The following is a 14235-nucleotide window of genomic DNA, read 5'->3' on the forward strand; positions in this document are numbered from 1 at the left end:
TTCAGAGACCACCCATAGTCGCTCATTTTGTCATACGACCGCATTCATCCCGCCGATAACTCTCCGGATCGAAAGCAGTGGCTGCCACCGCTTCTGCAGTCCCTTCTGAACTCTAAACGCTAAACGCTAAACGGTCTAAACAAGCTAAACGCTTCTCCCGCAGATCCAAATTTGGTACAGTTGTGGCCCTGCCACCCATGTGGCCCTGCTACAGTTGTGGCATGCATGTGATGGCGTGATGGATCGCATTGTGCCGTGATGGTTTGCCTGACCCAAGAAGAGAGGGGTTATGCAAGGTGAGCGCTAAGAGGGAAGTCATAGCTAGGGAAGCCATCCATCTTTTTCTTGGGTTTTAACAAGTCCAAATATGACATTTTCATATATTAGTATTCTGAAGTTTTAATAGGGGGGCATGAGCATCAGCGCTTTATTATGCTCTGTAAATGTAAGACTGTTGCCAGAACACGTTCTGTGAAAAAGAATCAAATATTGAGTTATTCAAAACAGCTGTCCTCAAACGCAGCTAAAACTCAACACAAACACAAACTTCACTCGTAAATGTCTTTTTGACAAAGGCTTTGCCAGCTTCAGAACGGCATTCGCACAATAACTTGCACTGCGGCACCAGCATTTGGTTTTAGGCCAGGAGAAATGACACACAACAGCAGTGCTTCACTGGATAACAGGATTGCGGAGTAGCAGGGTGGATCTTGACTAATGGGATTGCAGGTTTCAATCCAATCTTAGGACACAGCCATTCCACTGTTCCGTGTGGTATACTTAGTTTAAATTATTTTTGAAAATTTATATGAATTCACATTGAATGAAAAAATGCATTTTGCCCTGCTATTTCTGGAGAATAACGGAGTAATAATATTACAATTATGTGAATAATATATGTGTGTAGGAAAATAACGTAATAAATATAACAAAAAAAATGTAATAAATATAACAAAGATTATTATGAGATATTTCAACTTTTGAATTAAATACAATGTACAATCAGACTGCCTTGGGGATGAATCGGGATAGCCTTTGGCTTACAGTTATGTCACATGAAGCAATCACACCAGCTGCTTATGCTTATCTTCACACAGATCCTGATTCCTCTGAATATTTCCTCCAATAAGCACACACAAACACACACACACACATACACTTCTGTAACACACACACACGCTTTTTACATTGCAGGCGTTTAGCAAACGCTCTCATCCAGAGATACGTAGACAGTGCTTAAGCTGTTTTTCCATCCAGTTACAGAGCTGGACACACGCTGAAGCCGGTCAGGTTAAGTGCCATACTCACGGGTAAGAGAGCAGTGTCCCACTCAGGAATAGAACCTGCAACCTTCAGGATTCCAGCCCAGTTCTCGAACCACTACTCTGCGCGGCCACCGCTTTCCCGGCTCTCTCTTCCCAGTTTCACACCCCGTGCCTCCAGAGGGGAATTCCGAATGTGGGAGACCAGCGCTGATCCTGTCATCGGCAGGTTACCTGCCAGAGACGCCGGCCAGTTGGGCTATCGATACTCTCAATCTGCAGCCACGGGCTTCTTTCCCTCATATTAACAATGACATGTTTTATTTTTCATTTCACTGAACCCTGATCATTGCAAAGGTAATAACATGGCTTCGGTTTAAAGAGTAATTGCACTCCGTGGAGCTCATACAAGAACGTTTTTACTTATCAAAAATGTCTCTTACTTTTTTTTGAAAGTAAGGGCTCATACAAGTGTGCTTTATAATACCATATATACAGTATGTAGGTGGGTTCCACTGAAAACATTTGAGGCAAGAAATAAGCAATGCGGTTGCTGAATCTCGATTCATATTTGATCTGCAACGCCTAGTTCAAAAGTTCCGATCCGAGTTCTGTGTGCCGGGTGAGCTTCGGTCTAAATAAAAGGTTAAACCTTGGGCTGAGTACAAATGATTGATTTGTCCGATGAATCAACTAAAACTGTTGTACCGATTAACATACTCATTTATCCAATTAACTAAAACTTTGATGGCCAGAAATTCGACATCCAGGTTGTTAAATTTGCTCGCATCACATCGGTTTCTGGCTCAAAACAGAGGGATACCTGAAGGGAAATTTACATTTACATTTTGGTTGCAATTTGGATGCAGAGGGAAATGTTATTGTGAAAAATATACACACTGTTTTGTTTTTTTTTGGGAATCAAACCCACAACCATTTGGGTTGCAAGCCCAGTTTTCCGTAACCACCGTTCTGCCCTGCTGGCATTTTTCTGATTCAGGGAGTCCCACACAGACTCACAGACATCCAGCAGACCCCCATCATAAGGGTTATATTCCATTATTCCCAAATCTATACGTGTACAGTCATTGCACGTCAAGACTGGCCAGGGACCCCCTGCAGTACCTCCAATGACCCCTGGGGCTGTGGACAGGGGCTGTGGACCCCTCTGTCAAAAGCACGGGAGCGAAAGGGAAAGGGTGATGGGCGAGCTTCCAATGACTCAGTCATTCCAGAACTCCAGTGACTGGGTTAACCCGGCGGCACGTGACCGCGTGGAGGTGACTCAGGTTTCCAGTCAAACACGCGGACCGCTCCGAAAAAGAGAGGCCCTCACCAGCCCTGCTGCAGTCTGGACTGCGTCAAACGTCCGGCCGGCTCCCAAACTCAGAGCTTCGCATGTAAAACAGAGGGGGGGAAAAACGGGTCCAGCACCACAACACAATTACACTGAGCTGACTTCTCAAACCAGGCATTCAAAACAAACCCCACTGTGGCTCTGATTTAGCAAACGACTTGAACACCTGCAGACAGTTTACAGAATAAAGGCAGAGCTCTATTTTGTTTGACTAGCAACACGATTGGACAATTCACCCACAGTTTCTTTTTTAATTACATATGTTATTTTAATTATGTTTGACCATTTAGCAGTTTTTATTCTCATTTAGACTACATTCTTTCATTTTATACAGCTTAATGTTTTACGAAAGCAAAGAACAATGTTTACAGTCAATTTGCCTGTGGTTCTGCTCTCCAGAACTGTTCTCTGATTGGGTATGCTGGCCAGCACTGCTCTCTGATTGGGTATGCTGGCCAGCACTGCTCAATTAAAAGAAATTAAAAAATAAGCCAAGTGGGGTTGAAAGGCCTGTTGCTGTCAAACCTTTTTTATAGTTATGTTTTATGTTTAATGTTGTTCACGCCAGCCCATATAACAATCCTGTGAACTTGCTTGAAGATTATGTTTCAGAGTGTCTTCCAAATTAATTTTTGCTTTTTAGAACAAATATATATCCTGAAGGGCTGGCCAAGAAAGATTCGATGGCTCCTAAGAGAGGGACTTTAAAACAACGGCAAAGCTTTCCGGCGATTTCCCTGTTCCTGATGATTAATGAGAAGCTTGAGAGATGGTTCAGCTCCTCTCACAGAAACAGAATACACCGCAATTACGCTGTAAATATCAGGGTCCTTGTGAAGATGCATCTGACAAGGGTAAACACATATGGATTGTGTACCAGGTCCAGACAAGAGCAGACACAAGCTGGTGCAGTGTTCATCTGGCATAACTTTAAGAAAGGAAAACCCCGTTCATGTTTAATTGTTGGTGACAGAGCTTGGAGTAAATAATCCCCCCCCAGCCTCCCATCCAATATGGTTCAAACCCAACTGTCACATTCAGGACATCATAAGCCTACAGCTTCATTTTAATGCTAGCTAAGACTACACATATTCAACATATATTCATATAAACTTTATTTTATTCATACAAACGTGTTTTGGGGGAGGTTAATGAAATGTAAAGAGAAACAGAATGTACATTTTTGTAAGATGTCTTTATTTCCCTGCCTGTGCTCCCTTATTGGGTTTTCATGGTGATGGATAGGAGTGTCCTTGTCATTACTCGGTGACTATTTCATTTCTTGGAACGCAGATGGAACTGAGTTCTGGGCGTGGACCTGATAAGTTTGGCTCAAACTCTGGAAAATTCCCAGAATGAAACATGAAACATGAGCTGCCAGGAAAGGGCTTCTCCTTCAAGTGAAGTTTATGAGTATCTGTTGTCTGCGGGCCAAAACGGTAAGTGAGGGGACCACTTTTTCCCCCGTCAAAAAAAAACAACACAGATCCTTCCTCCTCCAAAACCACAGCGGTTCAGACCAAAGGCCTTCATTTTCTCACTGTCTATTAAGAATGTGAAAATATTTTCTTTTCAGAGTAATCCACGGTGAAGACATGCCTAATTTGCTCGTGAATTTCCCACCAAGTGGAGTAGGTAGTCCCCGCAGCCCCGTAGTTGCCTCAGAAAGGCTATGGTAGATCTGGGGAAGATGCTCACTCCTTCCCACCACGTTTAATGACCCCGTTTACTGACCCTACACGAAATGTAATTTACATGACGTGAATTTATCAAAACTGAAAGAGCGTCTGCCAAATGACAGCAATGTAATGGAATAGATGCACACCTACCCCCTCCGTGAGACGATGCCTGTAGACTCGCTCTAATTTGAGCGGAAACGTTAACGCACCCTGGAGGGGATCTGTGTCTCTGGCCCTTCTGCAAGAGGAGCAGCGTAAGGTTAACGCTCCCAATAATTTAGCCATGACTTTGACTTCTAATGGTTCGATTTCTGTCTGAGACACAAATTACAATATTCTTTTTCTTCCATTCAGCGTTATTGAGGGAATCAGGCCACATATACAGAGGGGTGGAAACTGGGGCCCCAGGATATGGGGTGTAACCATTTTTAATTACTTACAAAATATATTGGCGGGGCTCCCAATATGTTTTTTTTCCCGGGCCTGAGAATTCATGGCTGCGCCCCTGGAGGGGATGCAAAGGAGGGATAGTCAGGACCGTAAACAGTCTGGACAGCTTCCTGAGAGACTGTTGGCCAGAAATGCGTGGATAAGGTTCAGGGCTGTCCAAGAGTCTCAAACTCAGCGTATAGCTGGACGGAATTTAAATCGGGCAAGAAACTGAACATAACCTCACTTCGGTTGTTCGGCGGAGTATGTGAAAATGAAAGGCTTTGCTTGACATTAGAGGTAGTTCGGAGTCCAAAATCAAAACGAGCTAATCAACCAGAGGAACCTCGGAATGACACCTGAGATGTTGCACCACTTATATACACGAGTATGAAATTATAGAGCATGACTGTATAAAATCACATCATTTTCCGGTGTTTAGCGATGACAGCTCCATCAACCTTGTAGTGGGTGGAATAGTTGTCAATGAAAGCCTATGGTGGTGAATGGTGATGGTTCCTGTGTTTTAAGGACATGCAATTACCTCCACTTCCACAACTTCAGGAGATCCTGTCCAGTAGCTGTTGGAATAAAGACAGGGCCATTATGACAATTCTCTCTTTTGTCATCTCTCATCGTCTCATTGTCTCTCTGTCTCTCTTTCTCTCAGCTCAAAACACTTGCACTCCTCTCTCTCTCTCTCCCTCTCTTTCTCTCTCTCCCCCTCTCTTTCTGCCAATGGAGACTGGCAAGCCCAATGGAAAATATTAACATTCTCCTGTTGACACTTAATTTTTTTACAGTTCCAAAAGTTTAAAGTACTTCCAAACTCTACAAAGTGAGCCACTGACAGTCTCCCTGGTCGCTGGAGCGTTCTGGGTTCTGCGGTTCTGCATCCAAACACAGGTCTAATGGTGCGGCAGAAACTCATTTTCGGTGAAGGGAGCAACAACAGAAAACACACAGCAGCTCAAAAAGACGGAGGCGTGCCCCTGTCAGTCTGATTGATCGCAACAGCCTAGCCTTTCACATCCCAGCGAACAGTTTTTAGTTTCTGAACGTTAGTTTAAGTTTTCAGAACGTTCAATTTGTCAAGTTTTCTGTGAGTCCTTACGTAACGTTTCTTAGCGTTCTCACATTGCACTAATGTCATGAACCTGAAATCTCTGAATGTTATTTTCTGTGCAACAGGGTTACGTTGTCTGAGCAACACTCTAAAACACTTACATCACATGTTTCTAGAGCATTCCAGGGACGTAATGTTACGGTAGAACCTTCTTAGAACATAGAGAAGACATCTCAGAACGTCCCTTGTTAGCTGCAAAGGCCTGAGCCACGGCTCCATTGCAAAGGTTCACACTTTTTTAACAAAAACTTGCCTACATTAACATCCACAGTGATTCATGTTCACGTGAACGTACCTCAATGTTTAGTTTATATGTTCCATACTCAGACTGCAGGGCCTTTCATTAAAACCAACAAAAGGAGCGAACGTTTTGTCAAATTAGAGATCTTAAGAGACTGGTCACAGCACATTGAGCCGGTTAATTATGCCGGCCCGTGTGGAAAGTATGCTGTTTACACTCTGGCAGCAGGAGAGGATCTGGCCTTTTCATCAGGCCAGCACATTTAACACAGTTTAGACTGTTTTTTTTCTGTCTTTTTTTATTTCAACAGCACAATTACCTGCCGTAGCCCCTCCGCCTTTGAGCAGCAGAATGAGAGCAAACCTCAACAACATCCCAAACCTCTGATTCACCATATCTCTGTTGACAGACAGATGCACGTATAATCACAGGGGGACATACGTAGTTTGTCATCAGTAGCTCGATGCATGGGTATTGCATGGGTATTTTGGTAGAACTAAATGTGTACTCACTCAGGACACTTCCCTTGCATTAGCACAATGCAGGGAATTCAACCTATTAACAGTACAATCAGAAGTAGTAGTAGTAGTAGTAGTAGTTGTAGTAGTAGTGGTGATAGTAGAGGTAGTAGTATTAGCAGCAGTAGAATCCAACAACAGGCTTTTTATAAACAAATAATTTTCAAATCAAAATTATAGTTAACAAATTCAATGACTGTTTCCTTGACTCGATCCGTCGTTCGATAGCCCACACCGAGCAACATTTCTCAGCTAAATTCTCCAAAACCATGTTGTTTGCTGATTAATTTTTGGTTTGAACTGACTTTAAATCCAAGCCTTAAATCTCGGGGTCTGGTAGGAGCCAGCTTCCAGTTGTGGTTGCATTGCCAAAGTCGGTCTCGTGGAAAGAGGCTGGAAATGACATCACTGTTTTACGAACGGCCAACGACTCTGGACAGCAGACAGCCGTGCGTTTACATCCTGTTCTTCAATGCCACAACCCCAAAAAAAGGAGAAAAAAGAAATCAGAATATAATATAAACAAAGAAAAACCTGAGTTTCCACTCGGCTGACGCCATTAATTAAACTGCAATGTGAAGGTTGGACAGGGTCCCCCCTCCTGTTCATCTGTCGACAGTGAAAACTGCACTGAAAAGCTCGGGCCAGGCACAACCACAACACACTGTGCAAGGCATCACTCGCAGGGAAAGTTATTCTGTCCTGTCTTTTATGTGTGTGTGTGTGTGTGTGTGTGCATTCATGTGTGTGTGTGTGTGTGTGTGTGTGTATGTGAAAAAAATAAAAAATAAAAATAGGCCCTGGTCCTTATCTTTGTTGTACGGGTAGCAATCGAAATTGTACTTCCCTCTAGGGTCTTTCAGCGCACTTACCCCTGGTTATGGGTATGCACTTCGTTGTACGTCGCTCTGGATAAGAGCGTCTGCCAAATGCCAATAATGTAATGTAATGTAAATGTGTGTGTGCATGTGTGCATTCATGTGTGTGTCAGTGTGTGTGGGTGTGTATGTATGTGTGTGTGCATGTGTGCATTCGTGTGTGTGTGTGTGTGTGAGTTTGTTGGTGTGTGTGTGTGCATGCATGCATCCATGTGTGTGTCAGTGTGTGTGCAAGCGAGCATTCATTTGTGTGTGTCAGTGTGTGTGTGTGTGTGTGTGTCAGCAGATTTCCTTTTTGTTTTTCTCAAAAGAGATCGGTGGCAGCTCCAGCGCTGTAAATCTGGACGGTTTAATGTGCTGTGTGCTCAGCTGGGTGATGTGAGCAGGATCCAAGTCAAACAGCTCGCTGATTGAAGCTCCCTCTAGCCAATCCAGAGTGTCGAGCCATCCTTAAAAACTCCTGCAGTTCCCTTGGCGACCTGGCATCTTGGGTTTTCGCCAGTTTGGCTCTCCCGTAGAGTGGTACCGTGTGCAAAACATGACCTCATCCTGGTGGCACAGCGAGGGTCTTAAAACACACCGCACAGATGTAACCAATCATATTCAAGAGCTGGGAGCAAGCAGCCAATGGGCAGCGGACGTCCCCAGGGGTAATTCGAGTTTTCGAAGGATGACTTGCGGCCAATAATGGAAGCAGGCGAAGGCTCCCAAATCGATCAGCCTTTGGAATGAAACTCCATTAATCACTCATCAATCAATCCACTAACCCAGCTGAAATGGATATCCAGCACCGCTTGGACACGTTCCCGTTTGGATGAAAACCGTGGGAGAGGAAAACCGGGAACACTTTCCCAACATCGTTTTTGGAATGCTACCGATTAAAGATTGCCAGTCGATATTAAAACGACGGTCAGACAAATTAAGCAATGGCTTCCGCCACTGTGATCAGTCTGCAGGATTTTAAGTGTTCTCAGACTACAGAAGCCAGCAGCAGTTTCTAAAACACTGAAAGCTTTAATAAAAAAATAAAACCTTCTCAGAAGCTGACAGCTTTTTGATCTGAACTTTAGGGGCCGGTTTCACAGACTCGGCCAGCTAGTCCTAGGCTACATTCAATCTTGACTGGAGATTCTCCAAAGGAAATTCGATTTAGTCCTGGGCCTAGGCGTCATAGTGTGCACATGCAAATGTCTCTGACCAAAAACAGAGGAAATACAGGCTGAACTTTTGGAGGACCTTCAATAATTTAGGCACTTAATGTCAGATTAGATCACTCATTCACGCTCAAATCTGGAATCTCTAAACACTCCCCCCGTCATCCGGACGTCATTAAGGTGTAATAATGGGAAAGGATCAAGGCTGCATTCAAAGATCAAAAACTTCCAGATGGATCCGGCAAAGCATTCTGCGCCGAATCAAACGACACAAACCGCTTAACCCACGGAAAGAACGACCTAGGGTTTTCAATGCCAGGTATGCGTCATCAAAGATCCGTCACCTCTGCCCTTTGTCACTTCTGATTCTCTCTCAATAGAGGCGTGAGTCTTGCGAAGTGCCGAGAGACGTTCAGAAACATCGGGAGTTCGTCGTCGGGAGATCGGCGACTCTGTCATCGGACTCAGCGGCGCGCGAGAGCAGACTCACCCACCAGACTCACCGCGCTACAGACCCGCCCAGATCGACACTCTGATGCAAGACAACCCCACACACGTTCGATTGATGCGTCTGGTTAATGAACACGATTGGTCGCTTCCCCTGCGGACTCTGATTGCGTGTAGGCTCTGTGTGGGGCCAATCAGAGTCCGCCATTCCAGCCAGCTCTCTGGGTGACCCATGACAATGCTGGCACAAACTCGGTTGGACTAATCAGATTGCAGGAACACAAGCTCACACACCGTAGCCTCCCTCTCCAGATGCTGCAGAGAAAAAGAGAGAGAGAGAGCGCGTCTGGGGTCGAGACCAGTAGCACTGCTTAAGAACCTACCACAGCTGCTGGCGGGTTTAAAAAGGTTCCTCTGCCATAGGAAACGAGTTTAAACACATCGCATTTCAAGGGTGACGTCCTTAAATAGGGTCTGCGGCACACCTGGCTGGCTGGCTGGCTACCTGTCTGGAACCGTAGTGCACTGTTCACGGAGGGAATAGACACTCCGGTCCTCCACACAAGACACTGAGGAGGAGTGGAAAACTCTCCAGGGTGTTAAAAAAAACCCCCAAAAAAACAGGGAGACTTAGCCCAACAGACACAAAAAGACCGCCAGGGTTACGGTATTCTGTCCAGGCAATATGCCCCGCTGGCTGTACTCCATCAGAGGCAGGGAGTGTTATAAGGAGACAAATACAGGCCCAGCGTCTCCAACACCAACAGTCGTTCTGTAGCCATGACGAACCTGGCCAGTAAGGAGGGCATAAAAAATAATGAACAAAGACACAGGCGAGTGCATTGGCACATTAGTGATTCCTGTCAGAGTTGCGGGGGGCAGAGGAACCAAGCGCAGACTCAGGGATGAAGCGCAGAATGGCAGGCTTTAACATGAGCAGGCCGATCGAGAGCGTGATCCAGAACACGAGCGAGGTCCAAAAACCAGGCAGTCGGTAGAAACGGGGCAGAGGTACAGAAATCGCAATCCGATAATAGTCTAAAGCCGGGCAGAGATCAAAAACCAGGAAATCCTAAGAAACAACAGAACAGCATCCAGCCTCACATGGAGGATTGAGGTTTGATTCTTATTATAGTTTCTGAGCAGGGATAGCTAACTCCTCTCTGCTTTACCCTCGTCTGAATTTTTTTTTTTTTTTTAACACAAAAGAGAGAACAATGCCAATTAAAATTGCTAAAACTATGGCAGTAGAAGCCACTTATTTGACATGATTTATGGTGTTTTCAGTCTCCTGTTTAACGTCTAGCCATGGAAAAGTTCTCGACCCAGCCATTTTACTCGACGAGACGGGAGCACATTCTGTCCCCCTCTCGTTTTATGTTTTCTGTTCAGCGCACGTCTGCGCTTTGACATTTTTGATTTCTTGCGGGTCGGATTCTGGAAGCGCTGACGGACACGCCTCGCAGAGCCGCGCTGAGGAGCGGCCGTTGCCGCCGTTTCCTCGCGCACGACGACGAGAGGGAGAAACCGCACTCCGGAGCCGCGGGTCCAGCGCAGAGAGAGAGAGAGAGAGAGAGAGAGAGAGAGAGAGAGAGGGGGAGAGGGGGAGAGAGAGAGAGAGAGAGAGAGAGGGAGAATAAGTACTAGGGAGAGGGAGAGAGAGGGCACGAGGAAGAGAGAGTGAGACAGAAAGATAGAGAGGGAGGGAGTGCAAGACTTTTATGCTGTGACGTGACCTGATCAAACCATATCACCTCAGCGCTAACACATGCACCAAATGCACAGATCGAAATAAATTAACATGTTTTTTCATTTTTTTTTTTTCATCCCCTGACATTTTCTGCCACTACATTAAAAAAATGCATGAAATTCAGACTCTAAAAGCCAGCTTCTCCCTCCTGGATCTCTCGCTGCTTTGGAGAGTGCAGTTTTCCTCGAAATCCCCCTGGTTATTCATCACACCGCAACTAACGAAGAACCTAAACCACTTCTTTGGCCATAAGCGTTTATAAACAGACACACAGGCGGAGAGTGCGCTACCAACAGAGAAACAGAAACCAAAACAGACAGAGAGACAGAGAAAGGGGGAAGAGAGGGAGAGGGAGAGGAAGAGAGAGACAGACTGGCAGAAACAGTTTATGGGCTGAGGTAGTTTTCCTTTTGGTGTGCCAGAGGTTAGAGTAGTGGCACACTGCTACTTTAAAAGTGGGGCGGAAGAAAGATATTTGGCACACCACGGAGTTTAAGAGGGGGAAAAATCACTGCAATGAGTCGCTCTCGTCTGCAGCAGATAAAAGTAAATACCGTTTTTGCTCAGAGCATCGCGTGGTTTTGGAAATGACAATGGGAAGATAAAAAAAGAAGGGAAAACTCAGATTATATACGTTTCTCAGGCCTTGTTTCTTGACTATGCCCGACTGATAGGAGAGGACCCAGTCCTCCAGGGCCCCCGGACAGGACCAGAATTCCCCAGGAGGCAGTGAACATGTCAGCCGGTGACGGATTGGCTTGGTGTGCTGACGGTGTCTCTCGGAGTGGGTGGGGAAGGGGTTATGAGAAAACGTCTTTCTGCATCATTCGATCCCCACGGCCGTTTGCACAGGGGAAACGTCTGATCACCGGCAACACCCTCCATAGACAAGTGTTAGCCTCATCTCCACGTCAAGGGAGAGAGCCCCATCGCCATGGTGAGGGACAGAGCCCCCCGCCCCTCCCCGGCCCCCGGCTGAGGAACAGGGCCATGAGTGGAGAGAGAGATCAAAATCTTAAACAGAGATCAAAACCAAACTCTTTCCCTGGTTCTGGGTATTTCATAACCGCTTCAAGGTAGCCTTGACAAAGTCGCAGTATATCCTACGAAGTGACACAAAACATCCTCCCCCCCATGACTGTGTTCCTCAGATGTGACATAAAAGAGCAGCACTTTTCCAGAGCGTGGTGTGGGATGAAAGAGTCCCGTGCGTCTTTGATGTCTCCACGGTGACCGGTGTGGGGGCCAGTGCTGGCTCCCGGTTCGAGGGACCTACTTTCACAGACTGAGGGATGGGAGCCGCGTCTCCGGCTGACATTTTTAGGGGCTATTTTCAGCCCCGGAGACAACAGTGTCAGCGATTTGTTCTTCTTTTATTTTCCCGAATAAATAAGTCACTGCGCGTGTACAGCACTGAGAACGTTGCACCTTCCATGACTCCGATTTTTAAAAAAGGCATCTGGCTGAACAAACTCCAGCCTCGTAGGAGCACAAGACATGACAAAGATACATACGCTGGCAGTGAAGGGTTTAAAATATCTGACAGATTAAGAGAAGTATGATTTTTTTTACATTTTGCATTACAGGAATTACAGTACTGATAAATGTAATGAACGGTAGACATTTCCCACAGAAATGCTGGCAGAGATATCAGGCCGGGGTGAAGTCGGGTCAGGTGAATGCAGAGGCCTGTTACAGCCCAGCTCTCCACCGGTGCTGTAAACACCAGGTTTAATCGCAGCGATTCGCCGTCAGATTTCCGTTTCATTGGAGAGGGGATTCGCACGGGGGGGGGGGGGGGGGAATCTGGTTGGGGTGGGGGGTGGTTGGTGGGGTAATCGTGCGGAGTGGGAGGTGGAGGGAAACCGCACACCCGGGCGTGAGATCACAGGTGTACAGGACACACCTGAACAGCACAGGCATGGCACATCAGCTGCAGTACTTACTGTGACACCCATAAACCAGCAGGAAACCACATAAGTTTTTTTTATGTAGGTATCTATAATTCCCTTTCAACTGTCAAGTTAGTTACAGCGTAAAACACAAAGTAAAGACATCCTGGTCTCCGGTTTGCAATAGATACCGCACTTCCTGTAGGATCCCTGTGCTCAGAAACAGCTGGGCCAATGTGCGGACTCCCTGAAACACACAGGATAAAAGTGAATTGCATCTCTGCAATTCAAGTTCCGTAACTTGAAAAATAATTACGCTTTTGCTGTGGAGCGAGGGAGCACTGGAAAGCCACTGAAATACAAAACATGACCTTACATGGCTACCCGTTACGTACAGTGTGCAATGCCCAGCTGTAAACCAACTCTTTCTTTTATTTATTTAAAAAAAAAACACACTATTCAAAGGGTCTGGAAGTCGTATTCTAACCCAGCTACCAAGCATATAATGGCCCACTAGCGGCTTGATGTCGTAACAGCTGTCATCCAGCCAGCGTTTTGGGAATCGGCAATAGAGAATGCGAAAGAATAGGTGGACGCTTCCCGCTGCTCGCGGACTGCTGAGATCGCGATTTGCAGACTTCTGGCGGACCAAGTCGGCGCAGACGGCGATATACGACGGGTACTCGCTTACTGGAATTCAGTTCGCTGCTTAAGACAATATTTCAAAGAGTGGTCTGCAAAATTCTCTCAGATGTGTATAGTTTAACTCCTAGTTAGACAGAGTTACGCAAATGCTTACACATTTCAATCTGACTGTATTACTGTATTATTTCTTTAAGAAAATACAGTACTGTGCAGAAGTCTTAGGCACCTGTATAACATTTTGTACAGCCAAGATTCTTTCAAAAACAATTAAATGAAAGGTCCAAAATAAACGTACTATACATTTTACATTACATTTTAGTCATTTGGCAGAATATTTTAGTCATCTAAACTGAATCAAATCAATATTTGTTGTGACCACCCTTCGGCGTTAAAACTGCATCACTTCTCCGAGATATAACTGCAGGACGGCGTTGGCCAATCAGCAGGGAGGTTGTTCAAAGCATGTTGGAGAACTTGCCACAGCTCTTCTGCAGACTTGGGTTGGGTCCTTGTTTCTGATCGCAGCCAGCCTTGATCAAGTTTTTATGTAAAAAGTAGTCAATTGCTTACAGTAATATGTTACAAAAACGTCTCTGTAAAATTAAATATTTTGGAAAATGAATATTTCGAAATCTCAAATGTGCTCTTTTATACCAACACGCACAAAAGATAAACATATATTTAGACACCCTAGACATATATATATATATATATATATATATATATTTAGGCACCCTATATATATAGTCTAGGGTGTCTAAGATTTCTGCACAGTACTGTATGAATACACACAAACAAGCACATCATGCGAGTTGGTTTTACAAATGAGACAAATGTGTAATCTTGTCATTCCAATG

The sequence above is a fragment of the Conger conger genome, chromosome 5, assembly GCF_963514075.1.
Source record: "Conger conger chromosome 5, fConCon1.1, whole genome shotgun sequence".
Taxonomy (NCBI): Eukaryota; Metazoa; Chordata; class Actinopteri; order Anguilliformes; family Congridae; genus Conger; species Conger conger.